Raw genomic sequence first — 16,087 nt, 5'->3', positions numbered from 1 at the left:
AGAGGGGAGGCCAGAGCAGAAAAGAGCATGGCCTGAAAGGAGACCTATATAACAAGCATAGTGAGTGACAAGGGGTGTGGCACAAGATAAAGCTGGAAAATTAACCAGGAGCCAGATATGCCAGGCCTTACAGGTTATGGAGAAAAGTTTAGACTTCATTCATTGAAGGGATTTATTTATTTATGCTTTATGTTTTTAAGCAGTTATTCTGGCTGCTATGTAAGAATGGACACAGAAAAAAAGACTTAACTATGTAAGAAATGAACGGAAGGAAGGAAGGGGAAAAGAGGGAATGAATCAGGGATGATTTCTGGGTTATTCGGCTTGAGTACTGTATGGATGTTCATCTATTAAGGTTGGAAAGATAATAGAAGGTCGGGGTTTGAGATTTATTACATCTGAGATGCCTATCAGACTACTTCAAAATAGCTGCTGTCTGTATTAAATGAGATAATCTATGTAAAATGCTTAGCACAATGCCGGGTACATAGTAAGCACTCAATAAATCTTAGTTAATATTACTGTTTGGAAAAATAGAGGGAAATTCCTCCCCTAGATTACCCACGTGGTTCTTGTAATAACTGACAACCTTATCTTGTCTCCTGGCCCAGCTACAGGGCTGAACACCTAGCCCAGATGCAGCCAATCACAGTATCCCATTTTCTTAGCCACAGTGACTGGTTCATGACTTTGGCTGCACCAATTGAAATTCTTCCCTGGGATTTTCAAAGTGGGATCTGGAAGAGAAGTTCCCTTTCCTACTTAGTAGAAACACTATTCTCTCCTAAGAAGCCCGGGGCTGCCTTCAGCATGATTCCTGCTTCTAGAAGAAAAGTCCTTCGTAACTAAAGGAGAGGAGGCTGACACCCAGAGAGAAGCAGAGATGAAAGACAGAGTCCTAGAGGCATAGAGCCCCTGGTCCCAATGATTCTAGAGCAGCAGAAACATAACGTGAGCCAATATGTGGGCATATTAAAAAGAAAAACACATAAATTAATTTTTTAATGTTTTATTTAACCCAATATATCCAAAACATTATTTCAACATGTTTTCAGTATAAAAAATTGTTTTACTATGACAACTGTATTTCCAATATGGCATCTAAAATAGTCCACAGAGGGCCGGCCTGGTGGCTCAGACAGTTAGAGCTCCATGCTCCTAACTCCGAAGGCTGCCAGTTCGATTCCCACCTGGGCCAGTGGGCTCTCAACCACAAGGTTGCAGTTCAATTCCTCAAGTCCCGCAAGAAATGGTGGGCTCTGCCCCCTGTAACTAAAATTGAACACGACACCTTGAGCTGACCTGCCGCTAAGCTCCCAGATGACTCAGTTGGTTGGAGCATGGGCTCTCAACCACAAGGTTGCCGGTTCAATTCCTCGAGTCCCCCAAGAGATGGTGAGCTGTGCCCCCTGCGACTAGCAACGGCAACTGGACCTGGACATGGTCCAGTTGAACACGGCACCTGGAGCTGAGCTGCGCCCTCCACAACTAAGACTGAAAGGACAACAAGTTGAAGCTGAACAGCACCCTCCACAACTAAGATTGAAAGGACAACAACTTGACTTGGAAAAAAAAGTCCTGGAAGTACACACTGTTCCCCAATAAAGTCCTGTTCCCCTTCCCCAATTAAAAAAAAAACAACAACAAAAAAAACCCTTTTTAAAATAAATAAATAAAATAGTCCACAGAAGTGGGAGATAATAAGAGGGTACTAAGATTAGTTAATGGCCTATATCCCCTTCTTTCTGTTCTTCATAATTCCAATGAACAAACTGCTAGTTAGAATTGGAAAAAAAATTAATAATTGTTGGCATTGTTTTGACTACAGTCACATAGAAAGTGCCCTGTAACTACATTAAGTGTCATGTGATACCAGAATGTCAATCTATAGTTAGACAACTTTGATTTGTTGACTTCACTCAGAGAAGCAAGTAGAAGTTTGGACAATTAAGAATTAAGCATTAAGAATACCTGCTAACTGAGTTATATGAAAGGAATTCTAAAGTCTGTGGGCAACAGGGAAGAGGACATACCATAGCATTCATGAGTAACTCTTGGCTCCTCACTTACATTTCCCCCCTTCTCTCTCTACACAAACACAAAAGCTAGCAATATTCTAGGGGGTTCAGAAAAGTGTTTGTACAATGGCTTGTACATAGAAGACGCACAACAAGGATTAGTTTGCCAGGGCCACCATAACCACACACTGCGTGGCTTAGACAACAGAAACTTATTTTCTTACAATTCTGGAGGCTGGAAACCGGAGATCAAAGTTGCAGCAGGTTGGTTTTCTCCTGAGGCCTCACTCCCTGGCTCGCAGATGGCTGTATTCCTCCTGTGACTCACATGGTCTTCCCTCTGTGCATGTCGATGTCCTACTTTCCAGCTCTTACAAGGACCCCAGTCCAGTCATATTAGATTAAGGCCCATCCTAAGGACCAAATTTTCATGCAATTATCTCTTTAAAGACCCTATCTCCAAATACAGTCACATTCTGAGATACTGGGGGGCTTAAATATAGAAATTTAGGGAGAGGAGACACAATTCAGCCCATAACAAGCACTATCTACGTATGCATCCACCATTTGATGGATATTTAAAGAATCCAGGAATAGCTGAATCTTGAAAAGGTGACACAGAGTTATTTGATCCCAGGGATATATTAAACATGAAAGATACAAACCAGTGGTTTCAAATTATGGGGTATATTAAACCTGTGAGTGGCCTTTCCAGCTCCAGACCCAGACGCAGAAGCCGTAGAGATGTGGATGCCCAAGAACCGGACTGCCATTTAGGAACTGCTTTTTCAGGAGGCAGTGCTGGTGGCCAAGGATGCTCACAGGCCTAAACACCCTGAGCTGGCGGGCAAGAATGTGCCTAATCCTCACGGACGTCATGAGAGCCAGGCGGTCTCTCAAATCACGAGGCTGTGGGAAGGAACAGTTAGCCTGGAGACACGTCTACTGCTTCCTTACCAATGGGGGTACCCAGTATCTCTGTGATTATTTTCACCTGCCCCTCACCCCCGAAATCGTGCCTGCCACTTAGGGCTGTGGCCGGCCTGAGATGGGCAGGCCGAGGCCCAAAGGTCTGGAGGGCAAGCAACCGATAAGCCTCACATGAGGGGAAGCTGACAGAGACACCTGCAGACGGAGTGCGGTGCCTGCTGGAGCCCACAAGACAGCTCAGGCCGGGGCTGGGTCAGCTACCAAATTCCAGTTAGAAGCAGACGGGTCAACCACCTCAGTCAAGTTGGAGCGATTATTAGATGTTGAAGAAGCTTGTGGAGAGAAAATAACCTCAGCAAACTGAGAGCGATTGTTTGGTGTTGAATAAACTTGTGGACAGAAACAAAAAATTGTGGGTGTTCTGGCCATACTCAGAGACTCTTAAGAGTCCAAACATTTGTTTGTTTGGTTTTTAATCAAGCTTCTCAGGGATTACGGCATACATCCAGGTTTGAGGACCATTGACTGAAATCTGGAATGAGCAGTTCCATAAAGTTATCTGCAGCCGCGATGAACCAAGTCTGGTCTCAATCCTGAAGGGCATGTCAATCCAGAGCCAGAATGAGGCAAAACCAATACTGGCGAAGACGCGAAAAGCAACGCAAATGAATCATGCAGTTAGGTGTACCACTGTGTTCTCTTCATCACTAAACCTTTCTGTTATTAAAAACTCACTCTAATACTACATATTTCCTTTGTGATTTGTCCAAAAAAAGCCTTTCCAGAGAAGTAATGCACAATGAGCAGACGTGTGTGCTTAAGACATTTTTCAGGGAACGGCTGGCTAAAATCACAAACGATGACCATTTGCTTCATACCTAATATAGCTCATTATGTACTGGATGGATTTTTAAATTACTTTTGCCGATGAATTCAAAGAACTGGGGCATATTCATCTCATCTTCTCTACCTCTACTTCAAGCTGCCTCTGGGACAGGCTGATACACATGCTTGTAACTCTCTAGTCTTATAGTTGATTAATAAATACCTGCAGGATTATATTTCTTTACATTGTTGAACAGTACTGGGTTCAAAGTAAAACCCAGTGAAACAATATATTACAATTGTTTTAAAGATAATATACTTTATTTTCACACTTTCTCCTTCATGCACTTGAATATTTTATCTCTGCCTTCCATCCAACAAATATTTATCATAGGCCACAAATAGTGCCAGGAGTATAAAATACAACCATGAATAAAACATAATCACTGCCCTTTAAGAAAGTAAAGTCGGGGGAGGGGGCATATGCGTAAACAATAACCACAAGGGAATACGCCATATTATAAGGTTTCCACAGGTGCTATGGAGCACAGAGAAGGAAGCTAATATTGCCTGAATCAGAGTTTCCAAACATAGATTAAGGGTATAGTTAAGTACCCAGGCAAAGATACAGCATAAGCAAAGACATAAAAGCAAAAAAACAACTGAAACAAAACAACAACAAAAAAACCTGCAAGGCATGTTTAGGGAAGAGAAAACATGATGATGGCTATAACTAAGGGCTTGTAGGGGTAGGAATTATGGTGGGCCTTCTTTGCTCTGTTAAATAATGAGTACTTGCGCCTGTCGGAGGAAGTCACTAATGGTTTTCTTCAGCTAATGGTTTTCTTCAGCACATCAGTACAGTGTTTAATTTCCCCAAGGCATCCAATTCTCCCTAGGCTTGCTGTTGCTCCCACCTCCCCAGGCAGCTATTCCCCAGCCCCAAGGCCTGTTGCTGCCTCCCCAGCTCCATGCTGTCTGTGCTATAGCATTCAGAGGCACTTACTGTTCTCTAAATATGCCATGTGTGTTCTCAGTGGCTGCTAATGTCAAAAGCATGAATTGAGGAACATCTAAACGCGTAAGACCAGTGATAGCAACCCTTTCAACAATTTAGAGGAGCAATACTGGCCCATTTGTAATCTAAATATTGTCATGTCCCCGTTGCCTCACAGAAAAGTGGGACGTGTTCTTTGTACATAACATTTTTACATCCTCATAACCATCAGCAGGGAAGGGCACTCTTCTCTTCCCAGGAGAAGCGGAATGGGAAGTGATTTTGTTTTCCCTCCTTTTAGAATCAGACTTTAGTTTTAACAAGGGTATGGGTGGAATATTCTTTTAGCTTTTGATGTCTCCTGGCAATAATTTTTTCTTTTCTCTATAGACATTCTTAAAATAATAATAATAATAATAATAATAATAATAATCTGACTGTTTTGATATAAACCTTGTTTAGTTAATAGGGTGTTAGCCTTAAAGCTCACCTAAAAGAGTAACAAGCAACATCATAGCAAATCATAGAATTTTAGACCTGAAAGGACTCAAGAGGGAGTACAGTGGTGTGTTTAAAAAGTTATTGTTCCTTTAAAGTTCAGATTAACAAGGCCTCCTGATACTGATCATCTAGTATCCTAGGTAGGAATGTAGCAAAGACTAGAATTATAACCCTGAAAATTAAAATCAGAAAACTATCACTGTTATACTCTCCAAATCATTAAAAAAAAAAAAAAATACTTGTTAGGGGATAGAAGTGAAAATTTTGCAATTCAATATGGAATTATTAAATTTCTGAAAATTTAATTTTTCTCTCCTATATCTACTAGGTGAAGGGCAAAATCAATGTTGATGCTCAAAAAAACAAACAAAAACAAAAACAAACCCATAGCAAACATTGCCTAATTAAGGTATGATTCAATCGCTTTTCCAATTCTTCAAGCTGTTAAGGAGCCAGTCAACCTCTCACGTTACTGCAGGAATTTCCTAGAGCATCCGTAATGCACAATCGCCCAGTCTCTGAAATATTCTCTTCAACTCTCCTTTTTTTTTCATCCCTTGTCTTAATTCCCCTTCTTTTCCTCTTTCCTTCTTCTCTCCTTCATCTATACTTGTATCCTAAATCACAATTGGGTAGTGTTAGGCGCATGTATATATAGTGACTGTTTTTCCCAGTAGATGATTCAGGTTACTGTTATAATCCCTGAAAAAAGAAAGTGTGGAATTCCCTCATTCACCTAGAATAGAGCTACATTTAGTCATCTTCCATCCCAAACATAGGGAGTTAGGAAAGTGTAAAGTATTCTGTAATTTGTAAAAAGATTCATATAATGGAATATTACTTGGCAATAGAAAGAAACAAAGTACTGACACATACAACAATGTGGATGAACTCTGAAAACATGCTAAGTGAAAGAGGACAGTCATAAAAGACCACATATTGTACGATACCATTAACATAAAATGTCCACAACAGGGAAATCTATAGACACACAAAGTACATTAGTGGTTGCCTGGGGCTAGGGTGATGGGAGGAGTGGGCAATGTCTCCTAATCCATCTATAAGAGTTTCTTTTTGAGGTGATGAAAATATTCTAATATTAGATTGTGATGTGGTTTCACAACTGTGATATTATTAAAAACCACTGAATTATATACTTTAAGTGGGTGAACTTTAAAAGTATGAGAATTATCTCTCAAAAAAGCTGCTTTAAAAAAAGTTATCTAATGTGGCAGCCTACACACTGTGTGTGTATATATATATACTGATTTACAGTGTTCTCAATCAGAAGCCTGCAGTTTATACATGAAATTTTAAAATTCAAAATTCTTTACTGCCTTGATAGTATGAAGACGACAATTAATGACAATAATGACAACAATTATAATACTATCAGGTATCCATTGAGGGTATACTATGTGCCAGCTATTTCCTAAAAGTACATAATGTCATTTAATATAAAGTCTCTGGAATGTAGATTCTATTATAATACTATCATTTTAACATATACTATTTCTTTTAATACTCACAACAGGAACTATTATTTGTCCCAATTTACATATGAGAAAACTGACACTTGGGGTGGTGGAATAAATCATTCTAGGTTTCACAGCTCGTATGTTGCAGAGCTATGATTTCAACTTTGATCACTGAGCACTGCTGCCACTGCAGTTTTCCCCTGTACATGCAACTGAGTCTCAGTGACCTAAAAGAATCTTCCATTACTTTTGTAGACAGACATCTGATGGAATGGAAAAAATCCCAGAGAAAAACCTGAGACCCAGACTCCAGTCTGAGTCATGAAACGAAATAACCAGGCCACCCAAATTCCAAACCTTCATTTGCAAAGGTAGAAACTGGAACAGAAAGTTCTCAAGGTCCCTTTGGCTTAAAAATCCATTTAGTTCAGGAAACACTTTGTCATGCGGGGCGGCCTGCGGGGTCTCTGCTCCTGCTCCCCACATAAGAACGCAGGATATGGCTAGGCCAAAAAGGAACACCCACGGAGCCATAGGTAGGGGAGTCAGACCACTGTGGTCTCACTGGAGGCTGGGTTCACAGGATGCGTGACCTGCTGTCCGCTTTGCTGCCAACCGACCGACTCTCCTCGACTCCCCAACGTAGCCGCAGCAGTTATATTAGTGACCAATGGCTCAATGGTTACAGTTGATGGCCAACCAGCCACAGCTGACAGCCATCTACTACCCGAGCCAGCACCTTTCCACATGAGGCCGAGAGCCTGGAAACTGCTCTCTGGGGCTCTGTCCCCACACACTTACTTAAAATTGAGTCTTCTGCCCACAACCTTGCCAAAAGAAACGGTTTGTTTTCTTCCCTATGTCTTTGTGACTATTATTGCTCCTAGGTTGTGAAATTATTAACTGTAACTGGACAAAGAAAGCATAATTAACATCTATTTATAAGTTAAATATTAGCAATATATCACATGATTTATTAATTTTATTATGAAAAATGTTAAACATATTCAAAAGTAAGCAGAATAGTATGAGGTATAATAAAAAATATGGTGAAAGTTTAATTTTTAAAAATGTATTACAGTAAAAGACAGATTGCCATTAATCCCCCTCATAATACCCTCCCCCCACTTCGAACACACTTATCTCATTGTTCTCACCACTTTCTGAAGCAGTTCTGGAAGTCTTCTCTCATGAGTGTCTTTAGTTGTGCCGTCATGGTTGACTTGATGTCCTGAATCGCTTCAAAATGTTTACCTTTCATGGTCATTTTGATTTTGGGGAAGAGCCAGAAGTTGCAAGATGCCAGATCCAGTGAATAAGGTGGATGAGGACACACTGTAATGTTTTTATTTGACAGAAATTGCTGTACCAGAAGCGAAGTAAGACACGGAGGCTTTCTGTTGTGATCACAAAATATAGGGCGGCCTGGTGGCTCAGGTGGTTTGAACACTCGCTGTGCTCCTAATGCGTGGAGGTCACGTGTGGGATTCTCACATGGGCCAGGGAACTGCGCCCTCTACAGCTAAGACTGTGAACAACAGCTCGATCTGGGCTGCCATGAGCTGCCCGGAGCGGCTGACTGATGGCTGGCGACTGACTGACTCAGGGGGTGGAGCACAAGGCTCATAACACCAGCATGGGCCAGGGAGCTGCATCCTACACAACTAGACTGAGAAACAACGGCTTGAACTGGAGTGGGGGTCGGGGGGGTGAGCTGAAATACAGTAAATGCTGCTGCAGAGTGCCATCCAACGGAAAGGCAGGGAGTTTCAATATGGGAATAGAGCATCAAACCTTAGTAACAGTGTGTATGTGTGACAAGTTTCAACTTGTTTGGTGTGTAGACAGGTGTGACCTACAGTTGGGAGAAGGTGTGGTTTAAAGTGTGCCGTAAATCATCCTCCATCACGACAACGCTGTGTCACACATCATTTCTGGTACATGGCAATTTCTGTCAAATAACAACATTATGGTGTGTCCTCATCCACCTTATTCACTGGATCTGACACCATGTGACTTCTGGCTCTTCCCAAATTCAAAATGATTCAGGACATCGAGGCAGCCATGACAGTGCAACTAGAGACACTCATGAAAGAGGACTTCTAGAAGTGCTTCAGAAAATGGCAAGAATGATGGGATAAGCGTGTGCAAAGCAAGGGGGAGTATTTTGAGGGGGATTAAGGGCAATGTATCTTTTACTGTAATAATTGTTTTTATTTAAACATTTACCGTATTGTTTGATCACACCTCATATAACAGACCCCCCATGTAACCATCACCCATCTTCAAACATCACTGACTTATGGGCAATTTTGTTTAATCTATATACTCTCCCACTGTGAAGGGAATCCCTGGTATCAGAACATTTCTGTAAATATTTCAGTATGTGTGTTTAAAAGATAAGGATTCCCTTCTTTAAAGCATGCCAGTATCACACCTAAAAACATTAATAATATATTAATATGATTTAAATAAACTGGAGAAATCAATTTAAATATATAAATGACAATAAAAGTATTTTAACTCACCAATTTTATTTTAAATGTTAATTAAAGCTATTTCAATATTCAAATTTTCTGTCACTGTAATTTCTACTTTACTCCATTATTTCTATATACAATCTGTTATTTCTATAATTAACCTTTTTCTTCATGAAATGTCACCATATCTAATATATCCAAAAAGAAGAATATTAAACATTCTATATACACTAAGCTAATTAGATTTTGTTTACTCATTGAGCTTGCCTGGATATCACAAAGATACTAAATTAGTTTGACATGACTTGTTTGTGATTAACGTTTGCTGTCTTCCACAGTTCAATTTATTTTCCTCTTGGTGACACCAAACGACTACTTTATCAATTCTCCCAGCAATTTGCCAGCTACTATTATTTTTGAACTACATATATTATTATCCAACTGAAGTGTTGATACATATTTTTTTAAATCTTGTGACCCTGATTTTATATATAACTCTATAGTAAGCATTTTGTTCCTACCACACTCACTCCTCCCATGCCATCCCTAACTTACCTCTCCTTCCAGAAAGTTTCACCTATAAAATTACTAATTGATACTTTGCCTTACACACTTTGCTTTAAAATGTTCCTTTGAAAAATGTATTTCAAAAAGTGAAAAATTAATTTCATTTTCTCAATCTAGCTGATCATAAAATAATGATGAAACCAAAGAGAAGTGGAAACTGAATGATTCAAAAATAGGAAAAATCATATTTTGTGTTCTAAATTTGTATCATTGGTTCACAAGTGCAACAGAAATTTTCTCTGAGGAAGAGTTATAATTACTATTTGCACCGTAAGTAAAGATTTTCCCGAGGCCTGAGACCCATAAATAACATAGTTTCTTTTGAAATAGGGAAGAATTGAAATTTTCATTTTCTTTCATCATGTTAACAAGAAGTGAAAGAAATTACAAAAACTGGGTTGAAGAGATTAGCTTCAAAATAACTGCAGTGCAGGAGCAAACTACTGGACATGTAGGTCATCAGGACGAAATGGAGGCCAGTCGTCATCTCATTGTTATAGTTCAATCACAAGTCAGGGCTTATGGGAGGACCTCACTAACGAAACAGATGTTTTGTGGAAAATTGGAAGTTTGGAAATACAAAGCAAATCACACTTCAAATGCATTAGGAAAGTTCACTGATTAAAGTTATCCTGAAATGAATCCTTTCCTACTGCAAAAGCAAACGAAACAAAAACTATTTGTATTATAATTAAGCATCAATACAAATAATAGCAAATTTATTAAGTGTTTATTGTGTGCTAGTTTCCTCTATGCTCTTGCTTCACCTCTGTACTCTTCCTAACAACCCTATGAGGCCACGCAGGAGACTGTTAATGCCCACACCACACGCCCTTGTCTCATCTCTTGCCACTGCTGTGGACAGTCATACTGATGCTGACAGCTTCCCTAAGGGACCTTCACCGAAAGGACCCACTTCTTCCAGAGGTTTCCTGAGATCACCTCACAAATACACTGCCTGCACCTAAATCCTTACTTCAGGGTCTGCTTTTGGAGAAAATTCAATTAAAACTGTTGGTAATAGAAGTGGTGCTGGAAAACAGACTCTCAGAATGGGATTCTGGAATTTTATCACTTGCTGGTTAGGGGACACCAAGGATTCAATTTCTAATGATAAACGAGTGGTGATAACTCTTAACATGGAACAGCAGGATGATGCCTAAGACTTTTACCTGAGGGAGACTGGAATGAGGTACAGAAAGAAGGAGTCAAACACAAGCTTACACAACAGCTCTAATACTTGAAAGACAGGCAGTTCATCATAACGATGATGATTTTGGAATATTTGTTCACTGCTCTAGAGGCTTTGAAGTGTTGGACTGACAGGCCTGGGTAGGCTACGTATTTATTAATTCAGGGCATACCATACAAACCAGAAAAACTCCACGTCAGCATTTACGTGAACCTTATCTCTTGTACCCAGAGAGCAGACGATACTTAAAATCAGGCCTAAGATGTGACTGAGTAGCCGAGCTAGAAAGAAAACTGAATGCACATCCCCAGCAGGTCTCCCAGATGTAATTAGGTCTCTGACAGGGAGAAAGCAGGACAGTGAGACAGGCAATGGTGATATCTGGGTGGGTGCACGTGAGAACATGAACCCTCAGATACTGCTGACACCCTGGGCTGGGAGGATCTACTCCCTTCCCTTTTATAAATTAAAGCAGCCTCCAGATGCCAGGAGACCTTGCAAAGGCCACACCCAAGGAAGATGTCCTCCTGAAGAGGAGCCCTGCCTCCCCTCATTGCCTCTTGCCTCTAGACCAATCACTAAGGTTAGATTCTACTTACAGTTGCTCCAATTATGAAATGCAGTCCTTGCTATGGGAAGAAGCAGCTTATTCCCCCGAAAAGCTGCTGAGTCTGTCTGACATGTGGCATCAAGAATTGGGGCACACAATGAAAGTGGATCTCCAGGGTGTTAAGCTGAGGCAGGGGGAAGAATGCTAGAGAGAGGAAAGTGTATCAATATACACTTTCCTGTGACTCAGAATTTAACTTCTAAGAAGAAAACCTTAAGAAGGTCCTAAAACACTAATGGGCCATCAATGGGAATGATAGTATTAAAAAAGAGCAGGCCCCAGAGATAGCACTGACCCATCAGAATCGAGGTGAATATATTTGCTATAAAAGGCAGTGAGGTCAAAACAGCAACCAGAGAACTTTGACCTACAAGGATCTGTGGCTATGGCTAATAAATCATTAGCCATATTGCTTTGTAGAGGCAAAAGAGATGGGTAGTATATTACTTTGCTAGGGTTGCTGTAACCAAGTACCCCAAAGTAAGAGAAATTTACTGCCTCACAGTTCTGGAGGCTAGAAGTCCAAGATCAAGGTGTCAGCAGGGCTGGTTCCTTCTGAGGGCTGTGAGAATCGTTCCACGCTTCTCTCTTATCTTCTGGTGGTTTGCCAGCAATCTTTCGACATTCATTGGCTTGTGGGAGCACCACACTGATCAATGTCTTCATTTTCACATAGTATTCTCCGCGTGTGTTTTCTGTGTCCAAATTTCTCCTTTTTATAAGAACACCAGGCATATTGGATTAGGGGCTCAACCTATTTCCATATGGCCTCGTCCTAATTAATTATATCTGCAACGATCTTATTTGTTGATAAGCTCACATTGTGAAGTACTAGGGTTTAGTACTTCAACATATGAATTTGGGGAGGGGGACACAATTCAACACATAACAAGTAGTGAATGAGGCTATTTTTTTACTTACATGACCAAAAAGCTCCAAGAACAGAGAATATAAGATTTGTCCAGTTGGAAGCCAGTTCAGAGACATAGTACCCACCAATGTAAGGGTAGGCTGAGTCCCTTTGAGCAAAAGAGGCAATGTTTCTCCAGTCACTCTCCAAGGGGACGTGCCGCCGTTCACCAGAGTAAACCAACACTGGTGGAAGAGTAATACCTAACCATTCCAGGGACCGCTGGATAGAGATCTACACTGGCATTGACACCAGGGTACCCAAAATACCTTTATGGCCACCCAGTTCCACCCAGAGTGGAAGGATATGGAAGCCAGATAATAAATGGAGTCCCAGCCCAAGACTACCTCACAGTTGGCTCAAGGTATCTGCAAACTCACCATCTGGTCATGTACCTGGTCCTTGAGTACATAATTGGGATGGATAAACTTAGCAGCAGCCAGAACACAAACATTGGTTTTCTGACCTGTGAAAAAAGTGTTGTTATGATAGAAAGGGAAAGCAGACGCCGCTGATATCCCTGGCCCAGATAATAAATTGGAAGGAACGCTAGCCAGGGGAAATAACAAACCTTTACGCAACTCTCAAGGAGTGGCTCCTGCAAAAACCATGCAGCCCATGGATGAATCAGCTCAATACACTGGTGCAAAATGAAAACTGCTATCACACTATAGCCTCATGCAGGAGTGAACTACTGCTGTGTTACTCAAAACGTGGTCCACAGATTAAAGCCAGTTTACAAACTGCTTTTATCATTCCACAAAAAGATATAAAAACAAGTATAAAAAGTGACAGTACACATTTGGCAGCATTTATAGCAACTTGACATTGTTGCAATAACCAAATGTGTGGTTTTATGTTTTGCCTAAGGACCAATCGTGATGAATTGAAAACAGAACTGAAAAAGGTCCTTCACGTGGTCAGTTTGAGTAGCATTGCTCTGAAGGACAGTGGTGACAGGAAATTCTGCCATCAGGGAGAGGTTCATCAACTTTGTATGAGAAAGAAGTAGTTTGAGGTAAGGAATTCATGGGCAGTGGCTTTAACAGCTCTGCTAACTGATCAGGGGCCTATAAGGAATAGTAATGGATGATCAGACACAAAGAGGTCTGAAAAAAGAAGCATATAGATGACTACAGACGTGGACACGAGGTGCAAATACCCAACAGTATGTCTACAGCAGAAGCACTGAACAACCAGGTAGAAAGGGTGGCTCATCCAGCGATATCAGCCAGCCCCCACCTGGGCCATGTCAGCGCTTACACAGTGAACCTGTGAACAGAACAGCCATGGTGGCAGGGATGGAAGCTATGCATGGGCACGAAAGCATGTACTCTCACCAAAGCTGATCTAGTTATTTCACAAATATTAACTGCCTGTATGTGTTAGGCACCAAAGATACATGTAAACCACAGCCCCGGGAGCTATGGTTCTGAGCGCTAATATGTGAACAGAAGTTAGCTGGGAGAAAGAAGAGAAGCAGGAGCATTCCATGAAGAGGAGCGGGCACGTGCAAAGCCATTTGGAGAACCACATAGAGTTTCATATGACTAAATCCACGGGAGAATGCCAAGGTAGAGGCAGAGGTGGGATCATTAAATGTTTTAGACGCAGGCTTTTATAATGAAGGCAACTGGTAATTATGAACGGGTTTTAAATAAGAGAGGATCATGATCAGATCTGTGTTTTAACAAAGCCTTTCTGGCAGCAGACCAGTTAGGAGGAATCCAGGAGAGAAAAGGGCTAAGGAAATAGCATTAATGATGGGTATGGAGAAGAGGAAAGGACATATTCAAGAGGGATTTTGAAAGGAGGCCAAAACTTGGTTAAAGTGAAAAAAAAAAAGGTGTCTAGGATAACTTGGGTTCTTTCCTAATCCCTCTGTCCCTTTTAATACAAACATCTTCTCCTTGGAGCCCCTATTTTATTTTGACCTTAGTGGACTTTTATTTTTGTACTTATTTATTCACCGTCCATCTCGCCTTTCTGGGGAACTCATTATGGGCAGACATTATGGCTTATTCCCCTTATATGGTCAGCAGGGCCAAAACTCAGGTGAAGAAAGTGAGGCACTCACTTTTGGATTCACGCCAGTGCAAGGCTGAATCCCTTCTTTATTTAAAATTTTGGTATTTCATTCATTGTGGATATTTTCGCATACATTCTGATTTTTTTAATGATTACATTAAAATATTATTCACCTCGATTACTGATATTTTTGGCATCCTCTTAGCTTCAGTTACCTCACCCTAGATTCTGCCCAATTATCAGTGAGTGCCTAACACAAGCAGGGATGCAAGTACATGATGAAATGAAGGAAGAGCAAACGAATGGCAAAGCAACAAGATGGATGGTGGTGGGCCATTCACAGTGGATGCAGGAGGCGGGACAGACTTTGGAAAGAGACAAGGAATTTATAATGCATGTCAGAAGCTTGGCGTATTATCTTATAGATTCATTTATTATTCAATACTGGCAGCATTTATAATAGGAAACATTAAAGACTAACAGGACTCATGAAATTGTCCTCAGGGTATTTCCCCATTATCATTTTTAACTTACGTTAATACTTGAGATATGACAGCAATATCCAATTTCTTAGCTCAGCTTATGAGTTAACACTGCTTAGGACACCAAGATGAGCTGCTCATTATACAAATGTATCGCTAATACCATCTTTGACATTATCCTACCAAATACTATACTCTATCAGCAAGGCCTAATCTGAACACTCTGTGTGAAACAGCACCCCCATTACTTTATTTCTTTATCCCTGCTCCCTCTTCTTTATAGCATTTATCGTCACCTGATATATGTTTATTTTTCCCCCTTTAAAACAAGAGCTCTATGAGAATGTAGGATGTCTGTTCTTTTCATAGTTGCATCCTCAGCACCTAGAATAAATACCATTGAAAGTCATGACAAAGAGTGGGAGGGTGGCTGGAGGGAGACCTACACTGGTGCAGAAATGAAACAAAGAAAATAAGTAATGCCCTGTGTGGACAGAAAACTGCAGCTAGGAGCTCACAAGAGGGTGACTGAAATCCCCAGGGACCAAAAACAAAGATGTAATTGCTAACAAGAGCGATGGGCTTGGGACCTTACCTGTAGTTACCCTGGGAGGTTTTCCAGGTAGGTAACCAACGGGCTTGAGTGCTTACAGCCTTTGACCAGATGAGATCCAAATCTCTATAGAAACCTGGTACTTTCAAAAGGCTACCTGATTGGGTATGACTGCCATACAAGAAGATGAAAAAAACTTGCCTCAGCCTCAGCTCTGGGAAGCATGAAAAATCCGCCCTGAGAATTCTTAACTATGACCTCCCCTCAATTCTTTCGGCTTTAACTTTATACTACCCATAGTCTAGGAATTTGAAGCAAAAAATTTCTGAAATAAATCATGGTTCTGAGGTGGGCTAGTTATCAATTTATTTTCTCCCAGCTCCAACTCCACCCTTCTTTGTTCTACTTTGTGATACTAGAGCTGGCCCTTCTAAACATTTCTCCTATGCCTGATAGGTCAATATTAAGCTTTGCAAAAGTGTATCCTGAAGGGGCAAAGCTGATAAGTCCATTGAA

General features: G+C 40.8%; 1 protein-coding gene and 1 pseudogene across 17 annotated transcripts in view; one reads left to right on the top strand and one right to left on the bottom strand.

Annotated features, from left to right (window-relative positions):
• The window catches only part of ANKS1B (ankyrin repeat and sterile alpha motif domain containing 1B), an 895,010-nt gene that overhangs the window by 840,833 nt on the left and 38,090 nt on the right, over positions 1–16,087 (bottom strand). The window lies entirely within an intron of this gene.
• On the top strand, positions 2,763–3,312 carry LOC109447579 (small ribosomal subunit protein eS10 pseudogene; annotated as a pseudogene).

This window comes from Rhinolophus sinicus, chromosome 1 (assembly GCF_057876585.1).
Source record: "Rhinolophus sinicus isolate RSI-liver-muscle chromosome 1, RSI-T2T, whole genome shotgun sequence".
NCBI lineage: Eukaryota > Metazoa > Chordata > Mammalia > Chiroptera > Rhinolophidae > Rhinolophus > Rhinolophus sinicus.
This window is presented reverse-complemented; position numbering and strand designations above follow the sequence as displayed.